This window comes from Gopherus evgoodei, chromosome 2, assembly GCF_007399415.2.
Source record: "Gopherus evgoodei ecotype Sinaloan lineage chromosome 2, rGopEvg1_v1.p, whole genome shotgun sequence".
NCBI lineage: Eukaryota > Metazoa > Chordata > Testudines > Testudinidae > Gopherus > Gopherus evgoodei.
This window is the reverse complement of record NC_044323.1, coordinates 80467043-80488144: the sequence shown is the minus strand read 5'-3', so window position 1 is coordinate 80488144 and position 21102 is coordinate 80467043. Positions and strand designations below refer to the sequence as shown.

General features: G+C 40.5%; 1 protein-coding gene across 2 annotated transcripts in view; it reads right to left on the bottom strand.

Annotated features, from left to right (window-relative positions):
* The window catches only part of TMEM108 (transmembrane protein 108), a 348023-nt gene that overhangs the window by 281052 nt on the left and 45869 nt on the right, over positions 1-21102 (bottom strand). For both annotated transcript variants that reach the window (XM_030551122.1, XM_030551124.1), the window contains exon 2: positions 8180-8262. The gene's annotated coding sequence lies outside the window, so the exon portion shown is untranslated. The remainder of the gene's footprint in view (positions 1-8179; positions 8263-21102) is intronic.

Below are 21102 nucleotides of genomic sequence, written 5' to 3'. Positions count from 1 at the left end.
TCTGCCAAACACACAAAGCACTTGGCTGTATGTTACAGAATTGCTTAGGCCCAGGCAAGTTAAACATAACATTAAAGCAAACTCGCTTCTAGCAGACGCTCACATAAAGCCTCCTGTAAGCAAAAGTGTACTGAGGGGGACTTACAGGGCCAGATTCTCCACTGGTGTAAATCCATGTAGCTCACTGAAATCAATGGAATGACTCCAAGTAACAGCAGAGCCTCAGATCTGGCCCACAGTGTGTAAGGTTTCGGCAACTGCCTTTTCATCAGCAAGCTTGCAGGGGACCAGTGTTGCTCAAAAGGCTCAGTATTTTCTCCCTCAAGGCTAGGCACAGCAGACCCCGTTTTCTTCTGCTCTAATTCACTGCTAATGGGGCCTGGATCCAAAGATATTGTTTACGGTCTGGTCTATACTACAGACCTATATCGGTATAACTGCATCGCTCAGGGGTGTGAAAAATCCACACCCTTGAGCAACATAGTTACACCGACCTAACCCTCCATGTAGAAAGCTCTATGTTGGCAGGGCAGCTTCTCTAATTGACATAGCTACCACCTCTCTGGGATGAGAGAATTCTCTCCCATCAGCTTAGAGCATCTTCATCGACACACTCCAGTGGTGCAGCTGCACCAGCGCAGCATTTTAAGTGCGGACTTGCCCTTAATTTGTGCCTGACAGAGGCTTTGTCTACACTGGACTTACATCGGCAAAACTTTTGTCACCCCCTCCCACAAAAAGCGCTGGTGTGAACAGCGCTTTATCAGCAGGAGAGCTCTCTCCTACCGACAAACAGCTGCTACACTGCACACCTTTGAGCAGCACATCTGTATAGCTAAAAGATGCCTAGTGTAGATATAGCCTAAGAGACTGGATGGACTGTGATTTAAATCGAGAGTTGATGACACTATTAATCCAGGACTTGAAAGAGGAGTACTCAGTTAGATAATGACTGGCTTTCCCACTGGAAGTAGGAGATCTGGCAAGTCTGCAGCTAGACAGATAAATATCATCCTTGTAATAATGCATTCCGATAGCTAGCATTTGTTGGCGGTAACCCTATGACTTCAGTAGCCACCTTCCCAATTGTAGCTGCGCTGTTGTTGTTGTAGCTACTTCCTGAGGGGAAGAGAAAGGGGAAGTTTTGAGATAAAAGGTAGGGGATCAATACTCAACACATTTGGAAAACAACAAGCCAGCATCAGTCAAGCAAATTAAAAATGGAGACAGCGTGGGAGGAGGGGGGTTACATCCCTGACCTTTAAAAAACAGGACCTTCTCTTTGAATTTACATCAGCATCCCCAGAAAGTATTCAAGATTAGAGAGCTTTTTTCCCTTCTACATTTAACAAGTGTATTCAGACCTCCCACAGCTTTTTAAGCGAGAGAAGACTTCAGGCTAGTACTTAAATGGAAATGCTGTTTCTTTACGGTTAATGGCCATCAACACATTTTAAAATTCTTCCTTCTGCAATGTAAATACGCCCTGTCTTGTACTGATTGCAGACCGACCAGCAGTTCCATTGCACAGCAAAGAGGAAAGCAGCCTGCAGCACACTGAAGGGTAGTCCTCCTTATTTCTTTGACAAAGGATTAATCCTCCTACTGTCATGCGGGAAATAAGTCTTTAAAAGTGACACTGGGGAAGAAAAAAAAATCAACATTTGGGGTGGGAGTGGGAAGACTGTCTCTTCTTGTTAAGTGAAAATTCCTTAAAGCTGGCCAAAGGCACATAACCACTTTACTGTCACATTTTATTTTCTCCTTTATATCAAAGGTAACAGATTTGCAATGGCAACAGCTCAAGCAGCAGATTCTATTATGGTCTAATATTTAGATGCTGGCAATGGGAAACCTGGTGCTATGACTGAGCACAGGTATAACAGATCTAGATGACTATCGGTGTTCTATCCTATGCAGTGTAGTTGTGGCTGTGTCGCTTCCAGAATATTAGAGAGACAAGATGGGTTAGGAAATACCAAGCTTTAGAGTCACACAGTGCCCTTTTTCAGGTACTCAGAGTACCTTTTCCAGAGCAGAAGAAGAGCTCTGTGTGGCTCAAAAGCTTTGTCTCTCTCACCAACAGAAGTTGGTCCAACAAAATATATTACCTTTCCTTCCCCCTGCCCCCCTGTGTTCTATCCTTACATACATTACAGTACTGGATTCCTGGCTAGGATGACCAGATGTCCTGATTTTATAGGGACAGTCCTGATTTTTGGGTCTTTTTCATATATAGGCTCCTATTACCCCCCAGCCCCGTCCCGATTTTTCACATTTGCTGTCTGGTCACCCTATTCCTGGCAGAAAGCTAATTTGAAGGATCACGCAATGGAACTCAATGGGTCTGATTCTGCTCTCACACCAGTGAAATGCCATTGATTTCAATTCAGTTATTCCTTTTACATCCATGTAACTGAGAGGAGGTGTATGTCCCATTATTTCTCCTCTCATCCTCAAACTGCACCTGAGTTTCATTTTTTAGATCTCCAGGAATGGGGAATAAATAAATACATATATTAAAATAAGAGAGCAAAGGGGAAACTAATCAGAGGGTATAGAGGAAATAATACACATTCTAGACCACTGGAATCTAGTGCTTTAAGCTGGGAAAGGAGCTGGATTTATTTCTTGATACCATACTATCCAAAAATAGAACCTCTCTACGAATGAGCAATTTAATGCTAAAAAACAATATTTACTTTCCATTCTTCCTCATGAATAATGGAGGACATCTGATTTCCTGTTCACACTGTCAGCATTAAGATAAACAGCAGCAGCTTACTAGCAAGGGTCTGTGTAGGGGGTATGGGGGAGGGAATCTTATAAAAATAATAGTGCAACCCTTTCCCTCTTGCTGTTACAGCTTTTGACACATTGTTTTCACAGTTGTACTTTTACTAGTTAATTAGCAAAAAGATGTTTTGTTTCTATTTCTGATGCACATATAGGGCCAAATCTTGCCCCAGCTGTTACTGTGTGTGGGGAGCAGGAATGCTGCAGGGATTCTGTAAGGACTTGCAGGTAAGATGTGCTGCATAGTGCACTTTGTTGCTGCTTCAACAGGACCAGCTTGCGTTCTTGGTTAGCATTTGCACCCGACCGCAGTGTGCACAACAGGTTACTCAGGCAGGACTGGATACACTCCCGAGCTCACAGACTTGGCCATTTCCACTTAGCTAGACATCTCACCTCTCTAAAAATCAACCCCATGTTAGGCAGAAGTCCACCCTACTATTTTCACTAGTGGAGAAGAGTCGCCTTAAACTCTCTTCCTCTTCAGGGCACCGGAGATTAAGGGGAAGATCTGATTCTCCTCTTATTTATACCTTGTGTAACTCTTTGCAGACGTCCAGTCAGCTACCCTCTAGTTTATACAGGTATACATGGAAGGATCAGGTGCACAGTAAGTAATGTTTGTGGAAATACCATTCTTTTCAAATGCCTACTCAAAGGAGATAAAAACTTGACTTAAGAAAAATGTTTAACTGTATTTAACTTGTAGAATGATGTGAGCATCTTGAATGGAAAACCAGAGAAACAAAGAAGAGTACCACTAAATGGTCTTGTCCATTTTGCTGGCAAGGCCGATAAAACACAAGCATGACAGATTCTGTATTGCCAATTCCAAACCTTCAAAAAATAATCATAAATCAGACCTCAAAAACATTAAATTCATGTAAAAATCATGAGATTTTAAAATAAATAATAAATCTAGGGTCCATTTTTTCTATCTTCTGGGTTTTGAGTCTTTAGGATATCGTTGGGTCATGTTTTTCAGCTCTTCTCTGCAACCATTTAGCCTGAGGGCTAGAAACATATTATTTATTTTATAAAAGAGAAATTATGAGATTGCCACAGAACAACACAATTACACGAGCTGGGCCTTTAAGAAAAAAACACCAGCTCTTGGTAAAAATCACAAAAGTTGGCAACACTATAGAGTACATTGTTAAAGATTCAAATCCATCCCTCCTACATAGATAAATCAGGCAAAGATACTCATCTCCAGTGATAGCAGAGATTCCTGGTCAAACCTGTTGCCATTGATTTGCTGGCTAGGAGGAAATGTCCTGGTCTCTAGGTCAGAGTGGTATTAACAAGCACTGTACTTAAATGAATCAGGGAAGACCTTGCACTGTTTCACATGCATGTGTGCACACAGAGGTAATGTACAAAATGTATTCCCTTCCTAGGCTATGCCTTTATTCTAGCTGAAGTAACAAAGCCTTGAGGCAGGACTATACTTAACAAATACAAAAACCTTAGCCTGAGCTGCTTCCTTAGTTGGCTTGTCCCAGGGCTTTTCTATGACAAAATTCCTGTCTCTCACAGGTGGTGGGTAACATAGGCTGGGAGTCAATTTCACAAAAATGAGAAAAAAATATGAGTCAGATCAGTTGGGGAGAAAGAATTTAAACAAGAAGAAAGTGAATGATAAGTGGGAAATGTTTCAGTACATTTTATTAGATGCTCAAAAAGTCACAATCCCACAAATGAGAAAGAAGGCCACACTGATTAGAAAACAATCTGGCTTATAGGAAAAGTGAAAAACATCTATAAGAATGCTTTTATACATGGAAGAAGGGGAAATCGATAGTAATGAATGTAAAGCTCGGAATTGTAACAAAAAAAAAGTGCTAAGGGAAACAAGGATATAATGAGAAATCTATGGCCACTAGAGTTAAGGACAATAAGGAGTTTTTCAAGTATATTAGGAACAAAAGAAATCCTAATAATGGTATTGGTCCATTACTAGATGGAAATAGAACTCCCAATAATAATGCAGAGAGGTCAGAAGTATTCAATCAATACATCTGTTCTGTACTTGGGAAAAAGACATACCATATGATGATGAAATATTTTCCATTACAACAGTACCGCAGGAGGAAGTTAAGCAGCAGCTACTAAAGCTAGCCACTTAAATCAGCAGATCCAGATAACTTGCACCCAAGAGTTTTTAAAAATGGCTGTTTGAGGAGCTCTCTGGATCAGGAATGTTAATCTTCAATAAGTCTTGGATCACTTGGGTAAGGCCCAGCAGACTGGAAGAGAGCTAATGTTATGCCAATATTTTTTAAAAGGTACACAGGATAACCCAGGTATCATGAGGTACACAGGATGACCCTGACAGGCTAAAAATGGAACTATCATTTTTTATGAAATGAAAATTTGGCTAATTCAGGTAACAATGTTGATGTGACATACTTAGACTTCTGTAAAGCATATGACTTGGTAGGTACCACGTGATATTTTGATTAAGAAACCAAAATGATACAAAATCAACATGGCACATATTAAACAGATTAAAAACTGGGTAGTTGATAGGTCCAGAAATTTAGCTACATGGAGAATCATCACTGAATGAGTGTGTTTCTAATAAAGAAATACCCGGTAAAGACTTCTGTATTTGGCACTGGTGAGATTGCTACTCGAATACTGTGTCTAATTCTTGTGTCCACAATTCAAGATGGATGTTGATAAATTGGAGAGGGTTCAGAAAGAGCCACAAGAATGATTAAAAGATTGGAAAACCTGCCTTCTAGTGAAGGCGCTCAATTTGCTTAGCTTAACAAAGAAATGCTTAAGGATATTACTTGATCACAGTCCATAAATCCTAGATGGGGAACAGAAATTTGGTAATAGAGGGCTCTTCAATTTAGTAGACAAGAGTTTAACAAGATCCAGTGGTTGGAATTGTGCTAGACAAATTCAAACTAAAAAATAAGGTGCACATTTTTAACAGTGAGGGTGATTCACCAAGAGAACAACTTACCATGGTAGATTCTCTATCACTAGAAAATTTTTATTTAAAATTGAATGTTCTTCTAAAAAATATGCTCTAGTTCAAACAAGAATTAATTCAAGGAAATCCTATGGCCTGTGTTATATAGGAAGTCAGACTAGATTATCACAATGGTCTCTCCTGGTTTTATAATCTATGAAACTCTATATCCAGTCACAATTAAATCCAGCTACTGTAAAAGGTCAGACATGGAAGGATACATGTAACTGAGTGAATATAGCTGGTTATTTCCACTTCAGCTAATATATTAATTCAAGACAGATCAAAAAAAGAGACAAGCCAACAGCAGCTTTGAAAAGGGCTTCGTCTGATATTATTGTAATTATTCTGCATTTTAAGTAACCCAATTTAACTAAGTAACCCAAGCAACTATCTGATATGAATTCATCAAACAAGATCCTGCACTCTAAACTGTATCATGTGAAAATAGCTAGAACCGTCTTCACTGGAAATGTTTTTGACCTCCACATGGGAAAGCATGAAGATTGTATGAGTCCCCATGAAAAAAGACCTACAGATTTGCAGAGTTGCTTTCTTAAAGCTTCAGAGTAGCAGCCATATTAGTCTGTATCCACAAAAAGAACAGGAGTACTTGTGACACCTTAGAGCCTAACAAATTTATTTGAGCATAAGCTTTCGTAGGCTACAGCCCACTACATCGGATGCATAGAATGGAACATACAGTAAGGAGATATATATACACATACAGAGAAAATGAAAAAGTGGGAGTTGTATATGTATCTCCGCACTGTATGTTCCATTCTATGCATCCAATGAAGTGGGCTGTAGCCCACAAAAGCTTATGCTCAAATAAATTTGTTAGTCTCTAAGGTGCTACAAGTACTCCTGTTCTTTTTTCTTAGAGCTGCTTGGCTATACTGAGATGTCCACCTACTGTGGGTATTTCATCCTTTAACTATAGTGGGAAATGATGTTTGCAAGACCCCATCTGAAGTATGGAAAAAGTATACAGCTGATATTCACTGGGTCTGTCTGAAGCTTGAAATGCAACCCCTGCCCCAAAACCCTTATTTTAAATACCAAATCACTATTAATTGCAAAACAAATCTAACCCCAAATGCTCATGGGGCTGTGTGCTTTTGCTTTGCATAGGTATGACAACCAGCTCAGATAAAAACTTTAAAAGGAGGGAGCTCCAAACAATACTTCTAAAGAAGGAGTAAATAATAAAAGAGCAGAAAAGGAGAGAAGCAAATGAGGTATGATCAACACCACCCAGGTCTACAAACACACACAAAAGATTTCCCAAACTTTTGTACTGCTTGCACTGAAACGTTTTGAAAGCATGCATAATAGATCACTTGTCTTCATATTATACATATTTTAAAATATGTTATGTATTTTCAAGCTTACGTAGAGAACCTCCATCTGCTTTTTCCAAAAATAATTTAATCTGATAGTTTGTGAGAGATGTTTTTCTTTGTATTTTCACAGCTAAAGTGAACCTTGAGCTCACAAAATAGCAACTATTATTTAAAACACACAAATCAAATACAGCGAGATCTGTATTAAGCGACCACTCTAGGGAACAAAAATTGGTTGCCTGATGGAGGTAATATTCCAGAAAAGGAGGAACAAAACTTTATTTAGTACGTGAGAAGATACTCTGCAGCAACCTCCTGTGAAAAGTTTCACTGTACCTCACTTCACTTGGTAGTAGAATTAAGAGTGTTGAGTTAATGTACAAAATATATAGAGAGAATAAAAATTACTGATAGCATAAGCAGATTGTTCCACTACAATCAATCTTATTGCTGTACCTGCTTAAATCAGAGTTGACACTGATCCAGAGTTCGGTAGGTCTTTTTTAAGACTGAAATTTTAATTAAAAAATTAAGCTAATGCAAAGCTATAATAAGGCATTAGAGGCTTGATCATTCCATTATTTGCAGACATGTAACACTTACTGAAATGAACAGAGGTTGCATGAATGCAATTGACTGGATACCTGGTCGCAAGAAGAACTGAGACAATTAAAAAACCCTACTTGATTGAACCACTAAGATGGTTAAACTGAGTAACCATATTGTCTTATTGCTGTATCTTTTGACCTTCTTCATCCTATCCCAATCCTTAACAGATTGCATCATGTTTGAAGTGAGGTCATTATCCTGCAACTGGATTTGCCAGTGTGGGACCCTGCACCAATTCAGAACCTCACTGAAGACAAGATACCTTACAAATAAAGGCTTCCTTGGGAGAGGGACCATGTCTCTGTCTGTTCTATAAAAAACCTAGCATACTCTTGGGTGCTGTAAAAAGAATAAAAATGTTATAATAATACAATAAAAAAGACTTACTGTAGGTAAAGTTCCCACTCAAATAACCATACATTAATAGGTGAGCACTCACCTGGACCTCACCGGAGGGCAAGAGTCATCTCCTCTGATGTGAGGGAGGATACAAAATTGACCCAGCAGCTCTGACACCAGTTTCTAAAGGAGAAAAAGGAATAAAATAAATAAAGAGAAATATCTCAAAGGCACTGAGTGATAACCATCTCAGGCACCTCCAGTGTGAACATGTAATTGCACCAACATTGCAAAGGTAAACAGAACCTGGTCCCTGATTATTTGCTGAGAAGGGGAGGGATCTATTTTCATTTAATAATTATGCTCTTTAAGACTTGCTAACACCTCTATTTGTCTGTTGTAGCAAAGTGTTAAACTGTCCCAGAGAGATCTGGAAAACATTTGCAGCTGCAGAGTGGAGCATTCTGTAATTTCTGTTTCTTTATGCTCTTCTGAGTTTATCCCTTTCTTTTATGACCACTTCAGAAGTTGGAACTGGGATTATAATTACATCAGTTTTATTTGTTGACTTTGTCTATAGCTGTAGGTGCTGTTATGATGAAAACCTCAATTTTAAGTGATATTTGAATTGGTTTCTTATATTGTTTTTTCCAATCTAACATCATGTTATAATTTTTTTACGGTCACAAAGATCAGAAACCTACATTCCAGAGGCCATCAGCTCTGTGGACCTCAGTGCCACAGTCTCTGCTAGTAAATCATAGCTAGAACCAAAAGCGGTGCCAGGGTTTTTGCTGCCCTAGGCAGCAGCGCTCCTCCTCTGAGCATTTGGCGGCAGCAGTCCTTCCGCTCTGCATCTTTGGGCACTTCGGCAGTGGAAGCACCGGCCCTGGCTAGAACACAGCTGTCCCTAGTTTAAAGGTGAGCAGTTCCTTTGTTCTTTCATAACATTGTCTGACCATTGTAGCTCCCAGCTGCACATTCTGACCATACTTTAGGTATCTAAGATGCCTGATGAAGGTGCAGAGGTCTATCAGGAAGGTGTGACACTGTCACTTGGCACAGATTACTGGCCTGTTTATGGCCTCAGAAAACATTATATGTGGAATAACACAGCAGATGGACCTAGAATGTGTTTGGGTTTGTACAGCAATTGCTCTCTGGACATCTGTTATTTATTGTAATATTTTTGTGAAATCACCATATTTTAAAAGTATATTATATATTTGAACTGTGTTAACTCCAATGTCCATTTCACAAGGAAATTTCCTTTAATGTCTTTTAAAGGACTTTACTAGTTTACTTGTTTTACAAAGAAAAAAGTTGAATACACAAAATACACATGTATTAAAATAAAAAAGGAAGCACTTTATACACTCTACTCTAGAGCCCATTTTTCATTTTGAAACTATTCACATGGTCATGTCTATCCCTATAATATGATTTCTTTCCGAATCCAGCACTACTAGGTTTCAACCTTTTATATTTAATCCATAAACTCTGTAATTATAAAGAAATGAATATTTTATCTCCTATCTTATGATAACCCCAGGCAGTTTAATTTTAGAACATGAACCATATTTTAAGTAATGCATTAAAATGTAATATATCAACTAAAATGACTTGGCTTTTTAAATAAATGGATACACAGGGTCTGCTCCTTATAAGGCACTTTCTTTGGGGACTCTGCTTTTCCACATAGTTCCCAGTTACTGTTGTCCCGAAACAATAGGGGATTCAAACAGCAGAGCTGTTCACCACATAAGATAATCCAAGCTGTGTCAATACTACATTACGATGGGGAAAGCCAAGGGGGACAGTCACACAGAGTAGCTCCCCCTCACAACCCCTGCCCTTTTCTGTCCTGTCTCATCTGCCCATACCCCACATGTACCATGGCTGGGGCTCCTGCACAATCTGGGATAGAGAAGACAATGTCATAGAGTTGGTTCTTCCATCCCTTTCCAGGCTTCCAACCCACATCTGTCCTGCGTGGCTGCTCTCCACACATAGACTTGAACAGGGGAATTGGATCCTGATCATAAAGGTCTTAATTCAAATCCAACTGAAGTCAATGGGAAGACTCACATTGACTTCACTGGGCTTTGAATGGGCTCCTATTTCATATAGCCACTATGTAGAAACCAGGTAACAAGACCCTGTAAGGATAACGAAATACTAATGAAAGCATAAGCTCACAAGCTGGTCTTGAAAGAATCTCAAATATTGTGATAAAGCAAATTAGCTATCCTATTCTACGGCAATGGCCCAAGACTACTCTTGCAGTAGTACTACTGATGTGTTTTGGACCATTACAGCCATTTTTTTATATGTGAACTTAGCTTGTGTGATTGGCTGAGATCACAGTTTGAGATGGTGCAGCTTCAGGGAAAAGAAAAACCAAAGACAGAGCAGAGGACAGCTCTGTTGTGATCTTATGTCTAGTGACCTGTACATTATGCTTTTTTCATCATTTTAATTATTCATATTCCAAATGTATAGGAAATGCCTATCCTGGTCTCTAGACACTGTACAGTTAATTAAAATGCAAGCAGACACTTGATAGGTCAGAAATCCTTCAGCGTACCCATATAAACTTCATTCCTCTCCATTTCATAACTTTTCAACTTCACCCCGTGAAAAACCTGGGACATGTCGTACAGCGTGCCCTAAGGGTCAGTAGATCTGGGCTTCCTTTGGCAAATCCACACAAAAGATACCAGATAAAGGCAGTAAACTGATATGTTCCCAAAACAAGCCTCTTAAGAAGAACAGCATTAGGCCTAATCATGTGGATTACTTCATCACTAGTCATTAGTGATGCAGATAACAGTGAGCAGTGATAGGTCTCAAGTGATGTTAGCGTTCTTGTGGTGAGATTACAGTACAAACTCTGAATTACGAACACCAGAGTTATGAACTGTCCAGTCAACTGCACACCTCATTTGGAACCAGAAGTACACAGTCAGGCAGCAACAGAAATGGGACTGGGGGGAAGCAAATACAGTACAGTACTGTGTTAAATGTAAACTACTAAAACCATAAAGGGAAAGCAGCATTTTTCTTCTGCATAATAAAGTTTAAAAGTTGTATTAAGTCAATGTTCAGTTGTAAACTTTTAAAAGAACAACCATAACATTTTGTTCAGAGTTATAAACATTTCACAGTTATGAACAACCTCCATTCCTGAGGGGTTCATAACTCTGAGATTCTACTGTACTTCTAATTTAAAAACTGGAATTTCACAAACCAGTTTTCTCCCCCAACCAAAGGGGTTAGAGATACTAATGCCACACTTTGATCTTCATGTGCTTTGGTGTAACATCTGCTGAAATCAAAGGAAGCTGCCCTCATGCAAATGAGGGCAGAGCTGGCCCCTGAGATGGAGTAGTATTAGATTTGACACAGAAACCTATGATTGGCTGTAGGGAACAGAATGCTGAAGGTCATGCCAATTATTCTTAGGGGACCAAGAATAAAGAGGATATGCATTTATTAAGAGTTTTCCCTTAAGAACTCAAATCTCATATGTCAAGGTCACGGCATTTAGTAAAAATCAATACTCTGAGCCACACATTGCAATGATTCACACCCCATGTGTTACTGAACGTGCATTGGGTGCAAGTCAAGATCAAGATTTGTCTTGGTCATGGATAAAAAAGTTAATAACTAAGGATGCTGTTTCCGCAAAAACTAGTCGCCTGAGTGCACCACTGATGCAGATAAGTTAACACTAGTTTCTCTGGTTATTGTTTATTACCAACTGATCTTAAACTGCAATAATTAGCCAAGGCAAAAACTCACCAGGCTCCTGAGGTAGTGAGAGGCTTTCATAATATTATGCAAACTAGGGATAGGGCCATCTCTCAGTCTGAAGCAGTCTGAAAACTGTAGGGAAAAAATGCTCCATCTTCTCTAATTGAGTTTCATCTAGCTGCATAATCATACCTGCTAGTTGCACATGCACAAGCTCCACTCATCTACTTGTATAATGGATTCTTGCCCCTTGCGGCTGATTTAAAGCCAAAGGAGAGAATCCCTTTGCTCTTTACTGAGCACGATCTTTAATGCCTCTACCAAAGAGGCTAAACTATGGCAATTCTGAAGCCAAGCCCAGCTCAAGAACAAAACAAAAAAACATGGACAAAGAAAAAGCAGTAAGTAAGCTGACAATTATTGCACAATCTCTGGTCTTCAACTTCTGCAAAGTTCTTTGAGAAAATGTCGGCATCCTAAATGGGTGTTTGACCTGTGACAGGACTGCAGCTTTGGGCCTATGAGTTACTGATTAGTTGAGAAAAAGATTTCTGGTTGCTTGGGTGTAAGAGGGCAGTTGGGTTCATTATCTCTGTTTTTCCATTATTTTAATTAATGATTATTACAGTAGCCTCCAGCTGAAAAATGTCATCCCAGTAACATTTCATTTTACAATATCATTACAGTGGTGCCAAAAACCTGGGACAAATGCAGGGGTGCAAGTGAGGAGGGAATCTGTGTATGTAATGGAGTACCACTATGACTGGTTCCTGGTCCTATTTGAAATCTTTCATTAATCAAGCTGTTGTGTATTTCATCTTCACCTTACATATAAACTATGCAAAACATTTTTTCATTTTTGAAAATCCACATGCTCAATTGTATATTTCCACAGGTCATTATGTGTATTAGTTTTATTTTGTATTCCATTCATCATTTTATAACTTACTGCCTGGGTACTATCACTTATAGTTTACAGTGACAAAGGCATGCGGAAACTTGCATCTGAGATAGGAGATGCTATTCATATGTTCTGACACTGTGGAATTTTAAAAGGTTCCAGCAGTAGGATTTTGAAAATGTTGAAGCTATCCCCGAATGAAAGTTCTAAGCCAGTGGTTCTCAAACTTTTCTACTGGTGACCGCTTTCACATAGCAAGCCTCTGAGTGTGACCCTTATAAATTAAAATCACTTTTTAATATATTTAACACCATTATAAATGTTGGAGGCAAAGTAGGGCTTGGGGTGGAGGCTGACAGCTCGCAACCCCCCATGTAATAACCTCGTGACCCCCTGAGGGGTTCAAATAAGTGCTGCATTCAGAGAATTAGAGGAAACAAAATCAGCCATTCATCATTATCAAATACACAGTCTACTGAGGACCGTCATGCCAGCCAGACTGACCAAAGTTAATGGCATTGCTCCTGGCATCACTTAGTGACGTTTCCAGATCTGGCTCAATCCTGCAAATCCACAAATCTTTGCGGCAGCCCCACAGGTGACACCAGATAGGGTCAAGACACGTGCCCCTTTGTGCGTCAATGGAGTTTGAGAGCATGGTGTCCTGGAGTGTTTGCTCATCCTGGCATCATGAATGAGGAGTATACAATGCTGCTTTTAAATGTAGTGAGAGGCTGGAGGAAGGCCAGATCTCTGCAAGATTGCGGCATTTTGCACAAAGTTGAACTACTTTATGCTCAGGATTTGGTGCTGACGGTGTATATGGAAACAAAAGAACCAATAGATTAGTTGATTGAACCTTTCTATTGGTGAGAAAGGATGACCATCTTTAATGTTCAGTTCTCTCCTCAAAATATTACTCATCAGAATTTCTGACTAACCCTGTTCATTACAGTCTAGTCTAGTCCTAAAACTTAGCTACATCACTTGGGGTTGTGTGTGAAAAATTCACACTCCTGAGAGAGCCATAATTAGGACAACCTAAGCCCTATTGTAGACTGCTAGGTTGAAGAAAGAATTCTTCCATCAATCTCGCTACTGCCTCTTGAAGGGGTGGGGCAGGGTCTGGATTTACTACAGCGATAGAAAAATCCTTTCCATCTCTGTGGAGAGCATCTATACTACAACAGCGTAGCCGCAGTGCTTGTGTAGACATAGCCTAGGTCTCACTGTTCTTTCATACAAAGTAACAACTAATTCCATTTCATTATGGATATTTTTAAGTGGCTTTCTAAAACTGCCTGCTTCTTGAGCATTTGCCCAGAATGGTTGTTGCCTATACAGCCCATTTCAGTAAGTTATTTTGTTTCATTGTGTTGAGCTGAGATGTTTCTGAATTGTTTGAACATTTGTATTTGGAAGATACAGGGTACAGGGTGCAATGATTCATAGACTCATAGACTTTAAGCTCAGAAGGAACCATTATGATCATCTAGTCTGACCTCCTGCACAATGCAGGCCACAGAATCTCACCCATCCACTCCTGTAACAAACCCCTAACCTATGTCTGAGTTATAGAAGTCCTCAAATTGTGGTCTGAAGACCTGAAGCTGCAGAGAATCCACTTCAGCTCCTGCAAAAACAAAAATCCTTTTAAGGGTGCAGGTTTCAAAAGCATGGTCCTTGTTCTGTTGGGTGCCCTTCATGCATGAAAATAAAGAATTCCCAGAGAGGTTCTGGCTCTTTCTGTCTCACTCCAAATCCACTTCTCATTGTGGCAGATGGGAAGTAATACAAAGGTCAGTACCATGGTTGTGCCATGTCTTCTACAGAGAATTATGTGCATTATAGTTTTTAAACATTCTCTATACCTACTGTACAGCTGTCCTCTAAAGAACAGATCCATCATCAGAACAATACTTAAGAAGGAGAAGTACAAACAAGTGTGGAGGACATGAGGAATTTCTGGATTATTTTTATGAAAAGTATGTGTGACTCGGTTTCCCCTCTCACTTGCGTTTTGTTGCCTACTTGATATGAAGGGATTAATCTTATTCCCGAGGCAAGAGAATAAGTGATGAAGGGACTCGGAGAGAGTCACACAGACATGTCTGGGTTGGTATGAATGGACTATCAAAATTATCATAGTATGCCCTAGTATCGTCAACCTCAAGAGATCAAAAATCATGGCTGAGACCCTCTAACAATCATGAGATTGGCTCCCAAAATCATGAGGTTTTTTTTATATCGTGTTTTTTCATGTCTTGACTTTTTAACTCCCCTCTGTTCCTCTGCCTGTGTGAGAGACAGATGGAGACAAAGAGAGAACTTCAGGTTAAAGAGTTCTTAATGCACACAAAAATGCACACCTCTCCCTGGCTGCTCAGATGGACACTCTACTTACCCTCTCCTCACAGCTAAGATAGATGGATGGCAGTTCCCCTCCCATTTGATCCACATCTCTGGTTCCTGCTGCCCTGGGACTTCTCTACCTCAGACCTACTAGAACCACTCCCTTCCACCCTCCCCCAGGTTTCTCCTCCGCATGTGTCCAAGCAGCACCACTTCCCCAACTCCTTCCTCCCCTGCCTCAAGACCCTCTGTCTGCTATAGGGCCATACATGAAGGCAGGGCTCAGTGGCCAGGCATCTGCCCAGATGCCAAGCCCTGAAAAAAAAAATCACAGGATCAGAGGAGCTTCTCCATACCGTCAAGACAACTCCTCTTCACAATCAGTTTGTGAGAGTTGGCAACACTGCCTTCCCCTGGCTGATCAGAAGGGATGCCCCTTACCCACCACTCCCCCAGGCTTGAGAAGCTGCTATTCCAGGCCCTCAATATCCTACCCTCATCACTATCTTCTGCACCCTCAGCCTGCCTTCCTGCCCTCCACAACCTTCTATACCCATTACACTATAACCCCTAAATCTGCCTCCCACTCTTCCCATTCACTTCCTTGTTGGCTTCAGTCTTACTGATAGTAATAGAAGATGGTGGCCATTTCCAATACAGGAATATCTGTGAGTTGGCAGCCTTTCATCCTGTTTCTGGGAGACAGGTAAAGCACCCTCCAAAATCTCTGGAGTCACGGTAAAAATCACAAGACTTTGCTATGCTGAGCTCCATGAGAGTGGGTCTCAGAGAGAGTAAGCAAGGTATAAACATAAAAACCTTTAAAACATGTGCAGTGCTGTCATTCACTGGAATGGCAGATAGGGTGGAGTGTTGATGCTTCAGTTGCAGTTAGTCTATGCGAAGGCCAGAAGGAGCTCCACAAGCAGAGCAGCAAGAGTGTCCCACCACAGTGGCATCTGCCTTGACCTGAAAATTTTTCTTCAGAGGGAGGATGGTAGTTTGGTTTTCATGCTGACTGGCTCCTGAAGCTCCTAATCAGAAAATCCTCAACTGTGTGCTAAATTTATGGTATGGATAAATACCACTTAACTACATCCTTCTCTCATTGTCAGGAACATATTCCTGAGAACGTGCATCCTCAAAACAGCGTACTGAAGTCTCATAGGTTGATTTCCTCTGAGATTCTGGCACATGCTGAGGTACTAAACCCAGTATTTTTAACTGGAATTAATGGATATGCTATAACTATTAGTACTATTAATTACTGAGTTTGTGTAATGTTATTAATGACAGTCTCTACTGAGTGCTTGGATAAGGTCAATAATTTGTGCTACAAAAACCCAAACAGTTTAATTTAGTGTTGCAGATATGTAATACAATTACATTACAATGTGTCTCTTCCTTGGGTATTGGTTAATATGCAAGCCAGCATTGTATTAGCATATAGCATGATTCCTTAATCCAATCGCATCAATCAAATCGTGTGTGATAACTCTGTTCATGAAAGAATTACATTCCTTATCAAAAAAATTTACAATTTTCAGCTATTCCCCTCAGCTCCTAAGCCTTATGTCAAACCCTAAACTAAGGATGGGATTGCTATGGCAGCCACTAATCTGTTTAAAAAACAAACAAAGAAAAACCCAAACAGCCCACACTTACTTGGCAGCCCATACCACAAACACTGGTTTCAGGCAAAAGACATGCAGTTAGAGAAAGATACCAATTGCTCTAGAGACATCCACGCTTTCAAACGGTGTGAAAGAAGGAGCAATACTAAATTCAGTCCTTGATTAAAGACAAACTGTGATCTCAAATTCCTCACAGATGCTCATTGGGCATGGCTGTGCATCTACACTTCCAAAAATGCATTTCTGCCATTAAAAAAAAAAAAGAACATTTTCTGAATGTTGCTGTTTCAAGCTTTATTTGCGCATCAGATCTCCATCTGTCTGCTAGCCATTGTGGCTGAGTGAAGTCACAGCATTAGAAAACTGTTTCTTGACCCATAAGCAAGACATTGTAGAATTGTCAAGATCAACCCCTGTGCATTTTCAATCTGCAAGGGCAGTAATAGACTGACAGAGAGGTCCCTTGGCAAACAACTCCCTCAGACCCAATAAACTCACTACACCAAACACGTCTTGCAAGATATTTATCCATAAAGAGTAACGTAAGGTATCTACCGAAAGCTTGTACCTTGTCAAGATTCAATCATTGTGAGATGTACGTACAGGTAATATTTAAGGAACAATGTAACTATACTGAAAATTTGATTTATAGTCTTGAAGTAAAAGTTGGTCACCAAGGAATAATATGTCTCTGTGATGGCCCAGGGAAGCAGGAGAGAATTGTCACCCCTCCCTGGCTAGTGATGTAACGCAAGACTCAATTGTCTAGCTTTGCTCCATCCCAAGACTTTCAATGGAAAACCTTCAGAGACAACTGCAAATAATCGAAACCATATGGCAGTATAAAAAAGGAGTATTACAACACACAGGGGATCACCCTGTCTCTGAATAGAGACAAAAGACTGGAGAGAGGCGCACTGTGTCCATTCTCTGAGGAAACATCTTGTGGAGTGGGGGTGTTTTCATTAAAGTTTGGATCCTAGTTCCTGCAAAATCAACCCACTCTGCAACAAACTCAACTTTTGGCAGGGAATCGGGAGGCATCTTACTTTATTAGATAGGAAAGTGTAGGCCCTACTTTGCGTTTCATGATTTTATTTTGCATCGTAACTATTTCTTTCCATCATTCTCTCTTATTTCTCTCTATTCCTTCTTAAATAAACCTTCTATTGTTTTTACACAGGTGTGGTGATTTAAGGTAAAACTGGGGTACCTGGCTCCTTTATGGCAAAGGATCTGGGATTTCTGTGAGTAGCCAGTGTTGGGGCCGGAGGAACACTTCAAAAGGACTTGGGGACAGGGGAACAGATTACTATTAATCTGAAAGGTGAAGATAGGGATGGCATAGCCCAGAGGAGGGTGCTTGAGTGGCTAATAGGCTGGTGGCATTAGGGAGCTAACACCCAGTCACCATGGGCAAGGCTACCTCTCGCTAGAGAAAAAGGGTAACCATATGACTCACAGTCCTGGCTACCCAGAGAAATGTCAGAGACAACCAACAGAGATGCTGTTCATTTGAAGGTTTTTATGCTCTTATCAACATAGTAAATGCCATAGACCAAATGAAACTCAGCTGGAGTCTACGTGCTTTTTTGAGTGGATGGGGTAGAGTGCCTACAATCCTATGTGCCATTAAAAAAGGCTCTCTTGGACCTTCCCAATGCACACTTTCTTCAAAATTAAATAATAACTTAGATGACTTTAATGGGACAAAAATTCATAAAACCACCAAATTGCCCAGTATACACGCTTTAGTCAGTCTTCCTTACTCTATATTGACCAGCTCTACTTAAAAAATGTTTCTTCTTAATCTTTGAAGAATATTCAGAAAAAACAGTGGTAGCTTGAAGACTTGGGGCCTAATTTTGATCTCATACACTGATATAAATCTGGAGTAACTTCACTGAAATCAATTATGTGAAAGTAACATGGATCAAGCCCTCCACTTCCTATCTGTGTTTAATCTCTATGGTCCCCATTCAGCAAAGCATTTAACATATTTAACTTTAAGTTCATGCTCAACTGCTTTTTCTGAACTGAGGCCTAAATATTTCGATGGTATTTTGTGTCTGATTTTGTTTGTAAGATTATTGTGGTAGGGACTGTCTTGGTACAGCACTGAACATGTCAGCACCCATGAAATACAAGTGATAAGTGCAAAACATGGAAAATCCAAACATACATCAAGTCACACAACATGAACAACTGTGATGCTTTGGGGTTAAGCCCAGAACAGTAAGGGGTTGTGTCACCACCTACCTACAACTCCGACTGCCTTAAATGCTCTGCTGCTGTGGTTCATACCTTTGACACCAACAGCCAACCTACAGGAATGCAGGTCACACCCTAATTTCCCCCACCCAGTTACTTTTTGCAGCGTTACCCCCAAACCCTTTCACTCCCAAATTTTCCCCAAACCATCTGCCAATGTGACAATCTGCTGAGGTTCCCAGAATTATGAATGACTGTGTTACCCCTCTCAGCCTCAGCAAGTGAGACTTTTGCTATCGCTAAGCTGTGTGAAAACTCTCAGACACACCAGCTTGTCTGCCTTGCCCAGAAAACTCTTCAGGACTTTGCCAGTCCAAACCATGCCTAGCAGGTAACAATCAGTGAACTCCAGGCTCCAAGTTCCTCAGTGACGTCTCTCTGTAGTGCACAGCCCCATCACTGTACATTCAAAGAAGATATTAAGTTTGATGCTCCTTTAAAGACACAGAAACAGCATCTTGTTATGGTTATTGGAGTTAATCACTTCACTTCAATGAAAGCACTGGATTGGAAGTAAGATAAGTGTATTTAACAAAAGGATATCAGATTAAGTGATAGCAAGTTTGAGGAATAAAGATAGAAAGGGTCCCAAACAAATACAATCAAAACTACACTTTTAAGATTAAAACTTAATTTCAGCAAGTTACAGTCTTTGCCTATGCAGATTTCTCACCTAAAATCAGTTCCCAGGGACTTCACCTCCATCAGTTGAAGGATCCACTTTCCTCAGATGTACAAGAGCTCTGGCCTTTTGTATCTTCCCAGTGATAGATAACTATGGGGTTCTCTCCCCTTTCTTTTTATAGTTCTGGAAACCTTTGAAGTTCATTATTTGAAAAGTAAGCTCAGGCCAAGCTTCTTTCTTCTCCTGGGGTATAGATGCCATATTGTCTTCCCAAAGTTCACTGACGCTGCTTCAAGAGGCAGGAAGGCTTCCTGGGGGTGCAGTTTCTATCCCCCTGCTGTTCTTATATAAATGGGGCTTCCATTTGTTTTTGATTCCAAACTGCTTAATTTACCTTGGAGCAGGGCCGGCTCCAGGCACCAGCTAAGGAAGCAGGTGCTTGGGGCGGCCAATGCAAAGGGGCGGCACTCTGTCCGCTACTGAGGCAGCCCGGCCCGGTCTTTGGCAGCGGGTCCCTCAGTGAAGGACCCACCGCCGAACAATGGAGCAGTGTGATCGAGCTGCTGCCAAAGTGCCATCGATCGGCTTCTTCTTTTTTTTTTTTTTTTTTTGGCTGCGTGGGGTGGCAGAAATCCTGGAGCTGGCCCTGCCTTGGAAACAGGTAGATAGCTGCCTTCCCTCCTGCCCAGGAGAAAACATTTTTCTCCCTGTATTTAGTCATGACCTTAAAGCATGATGTCAGTGAGTACCCATAATGCCTCATATAGTGTTAATGCATGAATTTCACAATGATATTCATCACCAGTCATAGGCTGTCATAAAAGATCCTACTCGCTACACTTTTATAATACAGTAATATTGTGCACAGTCAGTTGATACAATTGCTTATCATTTCAGGTTCAGATTCTCTGTTTTTGAAGTTAGAAGGCTCTCTCCCTCCCCTGCAAATCTGATGAGTTTGTTTACCTATTATATAAGTAAGTGTACCTTCATTGTCTGCCTGATGAACACGCAGGTCAGACAAGAAAATACACATTCCTTTGTCCAAGGCAGACTGTTCTTATGCATTGCTTGCCAAACACATTTTAAGAACATAATTCTAGCTCATATTTATAATTCTTTGCATGAACATTACACAAGAATATGAATGATCATTAAGTTATTAGTTCTCCAATGACACATCACATGCCACCTTTTGGATAGACACCATGACAACTGTGCATTAGGTGTAGTGAGTATTCCAGGCCTGACCAGAGTAGCGAACCACCAATGAGCCTCCATGTCACAATAACACAGACTAAAATGGAAAACAGAAGGTGTCAAGCTTGGTCCTGAAGGATGCCAACATTCTATATACATGCACTGTGAGAGATTCCCAGAGCTTCAGGACCTTGATGGATTTCCTGTACACTCAGGATTGTACCAGAGGCTGAGCAGCAGTTCCAACACTGTTGCTCGCAATTGCCATGACAAGGTGGCCACAA